This window comes from Pholis gunnellus (genome assembly GCF_910591455.1).
Source record: "Pholis gunnellus genome assembly, chromosome: 17".
In the NCBI taxonomy this organism is placed as follows: domain Eukaryota; kingdom Metazoa; phylum Chordata; class Actinopteri; order Perciformes; family Pholidae; genus Pholis; species Pholis gunnellus.
In genome coordinates, this window is record NC_136544.1 from 9794714 (window position 1) to 9807306 (window position 12593).

A 12593-nucleotide genomic window follows, 5' to 3' on the forward strand; every position below is an offset into this window, starting at 1 on the left:
TACATATGTAAATTCTAAGCAGGCCAACAGAGCTGTTCTTGGCAATGCTTCTGTTTGCCTGCAGGAGGGGGAAAAAAGGGGGCTGTGTGGCAAGAGAAAGAGGGAGAGAGATAAACAAACAGATGGAAACCAAAATAGAAAAAGGAGATGGAAGGGATTGTTTAAGAAGTGATGAGCAGAAACGGAGGCACAGCTCTGGGGTGAAGTGACGGCGTTGCAGAGGTGGTGGTTGGATGACGAGGAGGGCTGCTTTGTCAACACGAGAAGCTCAGTGTTTCACCTGATAACGCAGCAACTGTCCTCACTTTCCCCTACATACGGCAGCAGTCAGCACGAGTATATAGAAAGACACGGCGCTCTTTCCTGTATGTTAAAGCAGAGAGCGCCCCTACAGGTCGTCTGACAGGGTCCTTAGGGGCGAATTCCCCGCTACGTTCAAGGACTCTCAGACTCACACTGATGTGCTCAGATGTGCACAGATGCTGCGGTGACTGAGACTGTGATCCGCTGGCATTAGTGGCACTGTGTGTTACTAATTCATATAGACAGCTGGGGACAGTAGGAGCAGGTCCCTAGTGCTTCACGCGCCTCCAGACAGCATGCCGTCAGCTAATATCACCGGGGCAAGTGTGTGTGTGTGTGTGTGTAGTACAACTGAGGAAGAAGGCACTTCTCACAGGCCATGAATGAGAGAGCAGGACTTTGCAGCCATACACACTTTGATCCTCATTGTTCTAGTGAGACTTCATTCAACAGGGAGAGCAGGCCAGCTATGGGAACGTGCAGAAAGAAAAAAGTTCAGAGTTCAAACTCACCCATCTGAGAGAAAGGAGAAAAATCAGCTTTGTTTAAAGAAGAACTTGGCAACATGTGACAGAAATAAATACTCATCTTTTCTCGTCTCGTCCCTGATTATGAGAAGCAATTTGCATGCCTGATTATATCAATCAGCAACAGAGATGATATAACATAAAAGTGATTCAACCTATTCCCACTTCATGAATACACATTAACTCTTCCAACCATCCACTGTCTGCTTAGGGGGAAAACTCTAGTGTGCGGGAACTTAAGCATTTTACATTTACTGTACAGCTCGACTGAAATATAATCGAAGACGAAATGGATCGAGTCCTGACCGCAATATCTACGTATATCTAATTAAGTGATTCTAATTGCAATGTGCTTTTAACTAAACTCAGTTAAAGCCAGTAAACAGGATGAGTTGAAACCAAGCCTCCCTCTCAGAGGCCTTTATAATCATGGTGCTACTTGAAGCAGCATCAAGACACGCTGCAGACCGGGGGAATGAAAGCCAGTTACTGATATACAATTAATGTGACTTGGCAGCTGAGCAGGCCTGTGTCTCTGGTCAATCTTTACCAATCGTTCCCTCTTTCACACATGCATGCACATGCACACAGACACAAAAGGCAGGAGAAACATCAATAGCCTTCATTGCCACGTATTCTCACTTTGCTCTCCTCCTGTTGACAGACTCCTCCTCTCTCCCTCTGCTGATCTTCCTGCTGTCCTAATTCATAGATCCTCCCGAGGAACCATCAAAGTGCCTGTAGTATTACCATTCTCTTTCTGCTGCCGTACTCGCTCGTTTTACCCCTTTGTGCACACTGTTTACACATATGGTGCAAGGAATAATAGTGGAGGTTGAGCAACAGTCCAGAAATGAATCCCACTCCCAGATGGTGAAGAGTATAGAGTGTGTTTGTGGATTCGTGCGAGTGTGTGTTTTCACATTCTTTTTCTTATTTCTCACCACCTCTTCTCTTCAAAGTCGCTAAAGCTTTTTTGTTTGGAGCTCTGTGTGGGAAAAATGACCAAACGAGTTGATTACACAAGAGTACGATGACGAAGGAGCTTCACACTGCATGTTTGTTAAAGGGGAACTCCATCAATTTTACACATGAAGATTGTTTTCAGGTCTTAGGAAGCACTACTGAAAAAAAAAAAGAAAAGTTTTATATAAAGCCTTTTTCCGTCTCCAGAGGGAGTTTCGGAAAATGTGGTAAATTGCCTTAAGTGATTACTTGAGTCAGCGTCAGATGGAACTGAAATGAAAAAAATCTGGACGTGCAGGCTGCATTTGCTGCTAGCACAACACACTGCAATCGCAGACTGAACTGTCGGTAGTCATGTTGCACCGTGGGTAATGTAGGAGTCAAGGCTTAACACTGAAGAAGAACACGTGGAATAAAAAAAGTTGATACCTTTGGTTCTGCTGCACTGGTTTTGATCAATTTGAGTCCGACAATCTTATAGGAGTGCAAATTTAAATTGGTGTAGATCTCTTTTAAGGCCAAAACTAAGGCACATTTCCTCCTAGCAGCTTTCAATGTGAAATGGAAATAAAATCAGTTTCAGCACCACGGACAGCTCCAGTCTGTAAATTGTCAAATGCCAGCATAAAAAGAGAATTTGTGCATTTTATTGGGTTACAGTTAGGCTGCAATGAGCATGTTAGGCTTCTACAGACACACGTTGGTCTTTGAACGCCTACAATAACACATTCCCTCTTTGAATCAATAATCCAATATGTTCAGTCAGAGATAACAGATGATCAGAAGATAGGTACTACGTGGTGCCAAGAGGCGCCTCCATCACGCTTGGCTCACACATTTCAAGTGAAGAGAGGGCCCGCCAAAAAGCATCTCCTGGGACTGCCAATCACCTCCAGTAATGATAACACCGGAGATAAATGAAGGCAATAACTAGCAATGGGATTAGACCTCTTATAAAAAGTGTGAATGAGGGAGATTTGGGACATTTGTCTCCTCCACAACGGTGCAAATCGGGCAACACAGTGCAGTGACAGCAAGGGTGAGACCGTTTTTTAAATGTGCCATATTTATTTTTCGTAAACAGTATGTGTATTTAACAAACTTAAAGCAGACGGAAAATGTAAAATTTCATTATTTGAGCTTATCTAGATTACCGTCAGTTGCTTTCTATAGGATGTCTGTTTAGGAAATCAATCATTAATAATATTTCACCCAAACATTTGAGCTTTCCTGACACAAGAATTGTCCATATGAGCCTCCAGTGTTTGTCTACATATCAGCTGTTGTCAGGTTTTGGAAGCAAACGTTCCTCTCTGACAGCCTATTTTCACGCCATGTAATTTATTCTTTCTGTGCTTGCTGTTACCTGCAGGAGAGATCAGACGCTTTAGAGCATCTATAATAGTACCATGTGCTCATAGAAGAGTGTTATCACACCTTGAAATACATATTTCCACCTCATTTAACTGCCACTGATTTTAGGGTGTGGAAGCCTGTCACTTAACATCTATTACTCTGGTGAACATTATCCAAGGTTTTTGAAAACTTTATGGTTAATTGTGAGAGTGAACGAAATAATCAGACTGTTTTTGAGCCATTGATTTCTTTACGATACATCGTCAAACACAAACTGCAATGATTGCACTGTAATGAGCAGTGAGGAATTGATAAATACATTATATATATGAGGAATGCACACACATAGACTTTGAGTCCTCATGGAAGGAAACCATTTTATTTCATTTAATAAAAAAAAAAACATTATCAAGGGTTTGTCAAGAAACAACCTGGGTCATCAAACAGAACCCAACAGCACATCTATTAAGGCTAATCATCGTGACTAGATGGACATTGGGGTCCATGGAGAGCTGAGATTAAACCCAGCAGGCACCAGAGATAAACAATTTGCAGCACTGAAGCTAATATGCAGACAAGAAAACAGAACAAAACAAGCCTTTGTTTGTTTTTTGCACCGATCACTCGTTCGTCTCTTTACGTGACCAGTGATGTTTTCAGATGATGAATTTACATTTCCACAGTCGAGCTGTTTATTACACAACTGGGACACTTTGAGTACACTATGTCTTCACTCCAAATAAAAGTTAAGCATGTCTCGTCAATTCCTTTTTTAATTTCCAGTTGCGTTGTGGAAGCACGTTTGCATGTAACCTGACAGCAATAATAGGACATCATTCGCATGTTGTATTGTTGTAAGCCATCCACCAACTGCTGTTCCCTTTAAAACTCATTCAAAGATTACAGGAAATATGGAGCACGCTTTTAAATTGGACTCCTCTCCTTTCGAAGGGAACTCAAGGGATGATCGTTACCAGCAAAGAGGTGATAAAGACTATAAACAATGAAGAGTTCAGTACAATACATTCAAGAGGAAAATGTTGCGTCAGTTCAGGAATAATAAGCAAGATTTGTAATAGTAATGTTACGACGGTCACTGGAATAATAGACCTACAAGCTTTATTTTGCCCTTTTGGTTTTATTGTTTGTCTACTAAATCTGACATGAATCAGATTAAATGTTACAGTGTGGGTATAATTATATAATGGGACTGACAAAAAGCTCTCCAGTAGGCTAATGTGTCTGCGGTTGCTGCCCGCTCGACATCAGATGGGAGCCAGTAGGCCTAATTGGCTACATACAGCCTAATCAGACTTGCTGGATTGTCTTGCTTAACATTTTATCCCCATCCTTGTATCAATTTTCAACTAAATTAGCCCGGTCCACCAGAGATGTAGCAGAATTAGGCAGGGGGGGGGGGGGGGGGGGGGGGGGGGGGCTGCTATCACAGCACTTCGCCGATCACAGTATTCAGTCTGCCACGGTGAAGGCTGCATGGTGTGCCTAATGTCATTCAGAGGCAAAGGAGGGAACACTGAGGCCATATGCCCTGTGTTACATGTCATTAATGTGTCAAAAGAGCACTGGGGGTTCTGCGTTACTTCAGTGACGCATTCAGAGAGGTTATACCGCCCCCTGTAGGCCCTGTAAAGTTTTGGGGGCCCTAAGTGGAACCCTCTCCATATTGTGTGTGCGTGGGAGGACGTCGCACAGACATGGTGCCCCTGTAGAGCTCCACAATGAAGTAAGCTATGTCATTTAAAAGGAGCTTGTAAGCAAAAGCTTGGAAAATATTAGCCCAGAAGGGCTGAATTATCTGTTAAATTACCTTTCAAAGTAGATTCAATAACACGTGGGTGAAAACAAGGTGAAGAGACACTTTAAACAGGAGTGGATTTTACAAAAACATGTGTTGATCTCCTCAAAAGCATTCTTCTTTACAAATAATAATAATAATATTGCATGTTCCCAATATTTTATCTGCTCGTTGACAAAGGGCTTTGGCATTGGTTTCAAACTTTATAAGAATATGATGTTAAGAATATGTCACATTACGACAACATTTTTGTTAAGAAAAAGAAATTGCATTTCCATCACAGTCAAGAATCAACTATGTTCAAAACCGTGAATAAAGGAAGAGAATTGGCATGAAATCTTTTTACAAACCCTAGAAAATGTACAGCCACAGATGAGCACCGATGCATGGAGGCAGGAGCCCCCCCCCCCCCCCCCCGAGGGTCTGAGGCACTAACCATTGCCTGGCTGAGGACCTTTATTGCATGTTATTCTCTATCTCTCTATTCTCTCTCTTTCTTTCCTCATTTCTCGCTGCCTCTCTAACATTGTTTCTCTAATAAAAGGCACTGAATGCCCCAAAATAAAAAAAATACTGTTGAAAATAAACTTTCTGGAAGAAGAGAAATATGCAATTATCTAGGGACACATCTGTGTCATCTGCATCTGTGCTGTTGGTCAGATTTCTCTCTGTGCCTGTTTGCTGAATAAGAACATTACATGTCAGTCTAACTTAACTTGCAGCCCTGTCTTTCCACAATTCACGTCTCCACATTTGCTCTCGTTGACTTAGTTTTGAATTATGAAACTGCAGACTGAAGACGGCAACAGCAGCCGAAGAACAATACTGGAGTCAAATCTTTGATCAGAAAAGCGCAGAAGTGTGCTGATAATGAAGTGCTCTTCATTCTGCTGGGCCACACTACACAAGCATATAAAAGGAGTGTGGCAGGTGGAGGGATGAGAGAGGGAGAAAGGAGGCTGTGAGCCGTCTGATCGGCGATGACGAGGAGAAAGGAAAGTTGCCTTGGCTGTGGGCAGATGCTGGTTGCAGTGCCAGCTGGTGGGGGGTGGGCCCACCTGTCTCTGGCTCTCCCCGTCTCCCTCTTCTCCACTGTGGAGGAAGCGACAGATGGAGTCCGAAGGTTCCGCTCCGGTCCCAGCGCTGCTTCTTCGGTCTGTGTCCCACCCCGTCCTGAGGGCACCGTGCCAGGGGGGGACCGATACCAAACCCTCCACTGCCGCAGGGGTCAACTGCTTACAGAGAGGGCTCGCCCCTCTTTCTCCCACAAACACTGTGCTGCCTCCCCGTGGATGGAAGCAACAACTGCATCTTTGCGATGAAGCCCTGGCCGAGCGGAAGCATTTCTCTTCTACAGACAAAACATGCCCTCTCAAGGTCTCGCAACAATGCCAGCTTTAAAATGATCACGACTGGAGGCGTCACGTAAGCGGCTCGTTTTACCAATAGGATAGAGAGGCAGAGGTGCCAACCTGATGTGAAGCTGTGTTATCCCCAAGGAGTGCTTTGGACTTTTGGTGATGCATGAGGACTGTGTGGCAGCACGATAAAGAGAGCATCGTGATGCACGGTGGAGGTCAAAAAGGTTGTGTCAAAAGTAACCCCCAGAGTAGTGAAGTCCATCACAGGGTGTTTTGGTGACCTTTGGGTCATTGCTTTTGCGATAAATCAATGCATGCTCTCTGAAGAAGCCCAGACAGCTCATTAGGGATCCTTTAAGAGCCGAGCCACCCACACCAGTTGTTCTACTGGACCTCCTATTAACCTGCCGCTCATTTGTTTGTAACGATGCACGGGGCTCTCGTTAGAAGGAGCTGGTCCACGTGAAAGAGAAAGCAGAACATTCAAAATGCTGTCGTTCAGACCTCGTACCTGTTCCCTGTTATCTCTCTGCAAAGTAATACATTCTTCCCTGTTTGGGTCTTTCCCAGAATTAGCCTTGATATTTGTGAGCGTCCATTTCATTATCAGTAGAGCTGAGTTATGACTAAAGGCCTCTCTCCAAAGCAGCATTGCTGGTCTGTCTCTCCTCCCAGCAGCCCACGAGTCTCCTTCAGGCTGTTGGTCCAGAGAGTGACAGCGTGGACGCTTCAACGACGACCCGGAGCCCAAAGGGATGGACAAGATTTCTCGAGAGCTCTCCGATGAACCACAGGGTATCATGGGAGATCCAGCTTTACTCACAGGAGAGTATAGATTTAGAGGTTTCTCGCAAAGCCTTGCAGGATTGTAATGCGTTGATTTAAAGGAAATTATCTGGAGATTTTCCCACTGCACGAAAAAAAAAAATGAAATGAGTTTTCCACTGGCCCAAAGAATTGACTGAGGGACGTGTAAAGAAAGTCAGTCCAACGGTTTGATATTATCCAGACCGACAAAGCTTCTCAATTATCACCGTACATGAAATGAATCTAAAGAGACCAATTTTCGCCAAATAATCAAGCCATTATCATTCATGACTCAATCACAGTGGAAATTACCAAGTCTCTGCCTGAGCCCAGCAGTGGGCAAGAAAAAAAAAGAACAGACATGCAAGGAAACAAAAGGATGATAATGGAGCTCGAACCAGTTTGTGGCTCCAGTGGGACCAGTGTTGATGTGCGTCACTGAGGATTGGCGAGATACGGGCGCTCTGCCATACCTGAACCTGATTGAGTGCAAATTAAATCTTGTTTCATCATTTGAATGGAAGGCAAAGAACGAGGGAAAATGCCCAACAATCTATTTGGAGGCAATATCTGTAAAGAAAATCACATCAAAAGAACATTCAGGGACCATGTTCCCTCTGAGCTGAGTGCACATGGTGAGTTACTTCTTTTTCTTTATCAAAATGACAAAACAATTTGCAAATTGTTCCGCTTTGTCCCTAATAGGATGTAGATAGAGGTGTATTTGTACGTTTTTGGCAAGAAATGATATTATATGTTTGTGTCCGATTCCAACCAATTTCCAGGAGGCAAAAAGGTTCAGTTTCCCAAAATGTCAACGCTGCATTTTGGGAAACTAGTACCATGCCCATTTCAAACGGGCCTATTCAAAACGGGCCGACGACTTGGCCTCCGGCGTTGCTGCTTGCAGCTTTCTCGAGAACCGCTCATCTTAACAAGTTCACACTCGACACAGGTTAATAGGGGATTCCTCTCAATACACGACACAGTGTGTACATAACGTGCTACTTATAAACAGTTCCTGCAGTTCGCAAGAGCTCACACTCGACACTGCACCTCTTTGGGTTCTCCTCAGCATATGCACCCGCCGAGTGTCACGTCGATTGGATGAACAGTTGTTAAGAAAGACAGACTCCTTCCATTCTAGTTGGATGCACTCATGTTGCTTTCTTGCCAAAGCGTTGGATGAGAATACGGATATTACTTTCGTACTGGGTGTATTTTGCTAATTTTGATCAAAACCAGGCTCATCCATCCCCCATCAAAAGCACATTTTTGCTAAACCCTAAAACCCGATGTGCTTAGGCTCAGGTTCACAAAAAGAAACGGCAAATGTAGGAAATCTGTTATAGAAACAACATTAAAACCCGACAGCAGCAGCAGCTGACAACCCACGCTGATGGCCACGTGCAAAAGGCTCCCAATTAATTTGTCGGTGGGACCCTTGTCTCGTCGGTGCAGCAGTCTCCCACAGTCTGGACTTTAGCTGAACACATCAACATTGCCACTTGTTCATGGACAACCAAAGGCTGCAACAGTGAGCCTCATATATGCAAAATTGATTATGTGAGCAACATTTAAAGGCTGTAACTACAGTCTACAAAATATGAAATCTGTTTAAAGCCTACCAGTTTGAGTTGTTAACGGTAACATACCTGTCACATGTCTTCATACCAGCATACATCACAAACCAGGAAGTGGTAGGACCCCAGACAACAATAGCTGGCTGTGACTATGCCTGTGTTCATATGTCCTGTTATGTGGGTGGAGAGTTACATCAACCACTAGTCCTAGCCCTCCTCAACAGTCACCAAACATGTCTTTGTACAGATGCACATTGAATTTGAATACAATGGGATCATCTTCATAAAGATCAAAACTGTCAAATTAAAATAGTTAGGGCTCAGGGTCGTTTCTGGAGACCTGTGTGACACACGGCCACCGGTTTGTCCTCAGAGGTTAATGTTTGGATGCTGTTTGGATTGTTTGTGGTGTGTTTGGTGGTGTGTGGATATGCTGTTTGGATAGCGTGTGGATGGAGTCTGGTGGCTGGTGTCAGCGTGGCTCTAATCAGCTGTTGGCAGGCGGATGAGCGGGCGGTCTCTCCCCACGGCGGCACCCCGGGTCGAAAGCCGGTTTGAAGTTTAATGATGCCAGCTGCCAGCTCCACCAGGCTGTGTGCGCTAACGAGCTGGCACTGGCGGCGGACTAGGCCGCGGCGGTAGCACCTGGAAATGTAGCACACGTTTCAGAGGGGCGGGGCTCCACTGGGGCTGTTGAGGGGCCTGCTTGAGACCCAGGACGGCACCCAGAGGCCCGTATCTCTTTGAAGAGCGCCCCAATTTCCATATTTCATTACGCACTGCTGACTGACAAGGCCCAGCCAGATGTTCTATTTTCAGCTATTTAAATTTTGACCTGCTTTCCTACCATGGATGCAGAAAAAAACAAAACAGATTTCATCTAAACACAGATGCCAATAATGATGGGAACTTGCATCGGGCGTGTCTTTTAGTTTTTGTTACCATTCTTCATGTCTTTCCATCCCAAGGAGAATAACCACACATTAGATGTTGCTCTTTAACTTACAAATCCCTTTTCATTTGGTTGACAATCTATCCTGAAGCATCCACTGTCTTGATCAAGGACACTTTAACAAGAGACACACTGTTGTTTTTAGAGATCAAACCTGAGACCTTGTATTTATGAGACAATCTCGAACCATCCAGCCTGCCCAGCGCTATATTGGCTCCAAAGTGAGTGATGCGTGTTCTGAAACACCACATAAAGCATGCTCGCACAGCTTCTCTGTCCCTGAGATATCGGGGATGATTAATTCCTGTGGTATTCCTGTTGAAATGGCTGTTAGATTGCAGTGGCCTTACTCAATCCCTCATGCAAAAATACATCGACAACCCTGACCTTTTTGTGCATCTGCTGCAAATGGCACTTTGTCATCCTGTGTGAGCAAGCTCAAGGATCAATGTGATTTTGTCGGAATAAAACTTCTACGACGCGGAAGAAAAAGAAGGAGTGTGTGTCCATGTCTGGGCTTCGCGAAATTGAAAAACTCTTGAAAGAGAAGGAATGACGAAAGAGGGCAAAAAACAAAGGACGAAGCGGCGGCGAATCACAGCGAGTACGAGTGGAGAGCAGCTCAGAGTTGAACACCGAATGGCACAAAATGAGAGACGCTCTCTCTGCGAGAATCAGAGGGAGAAAGGTTTTCACTCATTACTCCCCACAGCTCACAGCAGGGGAGGGAAAGCAGTTTATTCCCTCCGTAATGCATCCGTGAGTTTGTATGTCTGTGTATGTCTATGACTCAGGGAAAACAGAGAGGTAATTGAGAGGTAACTAAGGCAGTACAGAGGCAATATTGACACCAAGATAAAAGCGGATGAAAGCTAGAACTTTCTCGTTTTTTCAGAATACCGGTAAAATGATAAACTGAAGAGGGTGTGTTGATTTGTGGCCATGTTGTTGGACTTTTCTATACTCTATGTCTAATTGAGACAGCACATGCTTTTGCATCTGCAGCTCTGAAGTTCAGAGAGAGAAGACACAGGAGTTAGAAAGATAATCATCTTTTCGTGTTTTGAGCTGGAAAATGGAGGAGATATCACTAACGGCACAGACTTTGTGATGAAACGATGCCCAGTGACGGACAACGTTAGCAACTAGCTGGTGAACATTGTGGAGCATTTTATCACTGAAGAGGCAGATTTTACCATGAGTGTGTGTAGAGCCAAACGGAGCGAAATAAAATGTGAATATTGGACTCACCAGATGGTCAGAAACATGACTCATAGTCATTGGTAATGTTGCCCCGTGTCCGTTGGATGCATAATTAGGCAACTATTTGCTAACACATTGACTGCAACAATATTACAAGGTGATAATATGTGAGTTTTGTTGCAGATTGTTGTGCTGCCCCCAAGTGGGCGGGAACAATAATAGATGCAGGTTTAAAGCAGCACAACTTAAGCAAAAATGATACGAAAAATAAACGACAAAAAGCAGTAATTTCAGTGAGTCTAAGTGTCATCTGTATTTCTGCATAATCTTCACAGCTGGACTTTAATGATCAGAGTGATACAATTAAGAATACTCAAGATAGAAATACTTGAAAAGACAACACTGGAGACCAACAAGTCCTATAAGCGGTTTGTGCAATTCAACATAGAAGAGGACATTCCAGTAACACAACTTGAATTATATAATATGGCTTTTTGTAAGCGAACAATATCACCGAGCAACCAAGACATCTGTGCATGAGTGTGGGTGTAAGATGACACAAGTGTATTCATCCCTCCTTCTCTTGCACACACTTTGAAACTCACAGTCCCTGTGAAAATGCCTCAGTAAGGACTTTGTTAGAATGAATGGTGCAGGATCCGCTGCACTCCCCGTGTTTCTAGACTGCCTGATCTTTGGCATGACCTTTAGAAGACAATTTGCAGCAGCAATCGCCTGGCGCCTCGCCTCACATTATTTTTCCCTCATTATTTTTTTCAATGTTGCCATTGTAGCGTGGCAGAAAAGGGCTGGATTCAACGGAGGGGTCAGGGGTCGGGAGGAGAAGGCTAAAGATGCGGGGCAGATTGGCTCTACAGTTTTGTTCAGCCGGCGTCCTTGGAGAATTCATCGCCGCGAAGCCATTTGAACTCTGAACCCTCTGGCTGGCTGTCAAAAGCTGACCCTCAGTGTTGATGACGGACTGTAGAAAAGCTCCTCGGCTGGCAGTAACGTGCCGGACAACGGCTGCTGAGTTTTAGAGTCGGGCAACAAAACCCAGAACGGAAACAATCTATTTTCTCTGTACTGCGTTACCATCCTGAACCGACATCTCAGGTCTGCTGTAAAAACAAATAACTGCGGTCTTCGTGACTCCACTAATTCATTTCAACCGTCTACACAAAACAATGTTCATAAAATGACCGATCCTTAGATCTGAAGGATTGATACAAAATGTTCTACAGACATTCGAGGATGAATACTGCTAACTTTGGTGATCCTCATACTTTTCCTCAGACATCAAGATTTAGATTTGGGGTTTTGAGTTAAATGTCTTTGACAACTACTGGATGGATTGCCATCAAATTTGGGAGGGACATAGCGCTCGCCTCCAGGTGATCCCTCAACTTTCCATCTTGTGCCAAAGCCTTTGGTTTATGGCCAAACGCTTGCTTAGGTAGCAGCATAAATTAAGGAACAGCCACAGCATTTCTTACTTTTATTAAACACATTACATAAAAATAAAAAAAAATGAACTGAGGAATATAAAGGCACGTTGTGTTATTTCCAATTTTCAAGACCAGCTGAACTGATATAGTGCCAGAACAATTAAAATATTCTTCCAAAGCGGAGCACAGTTACATGCTGTGCCTGAAGTTAATTCTCACTTCCCCAGGTGAGGAAAAAAGAGATGTGCCGAGCGCCTCAGCCGTCGAGAGT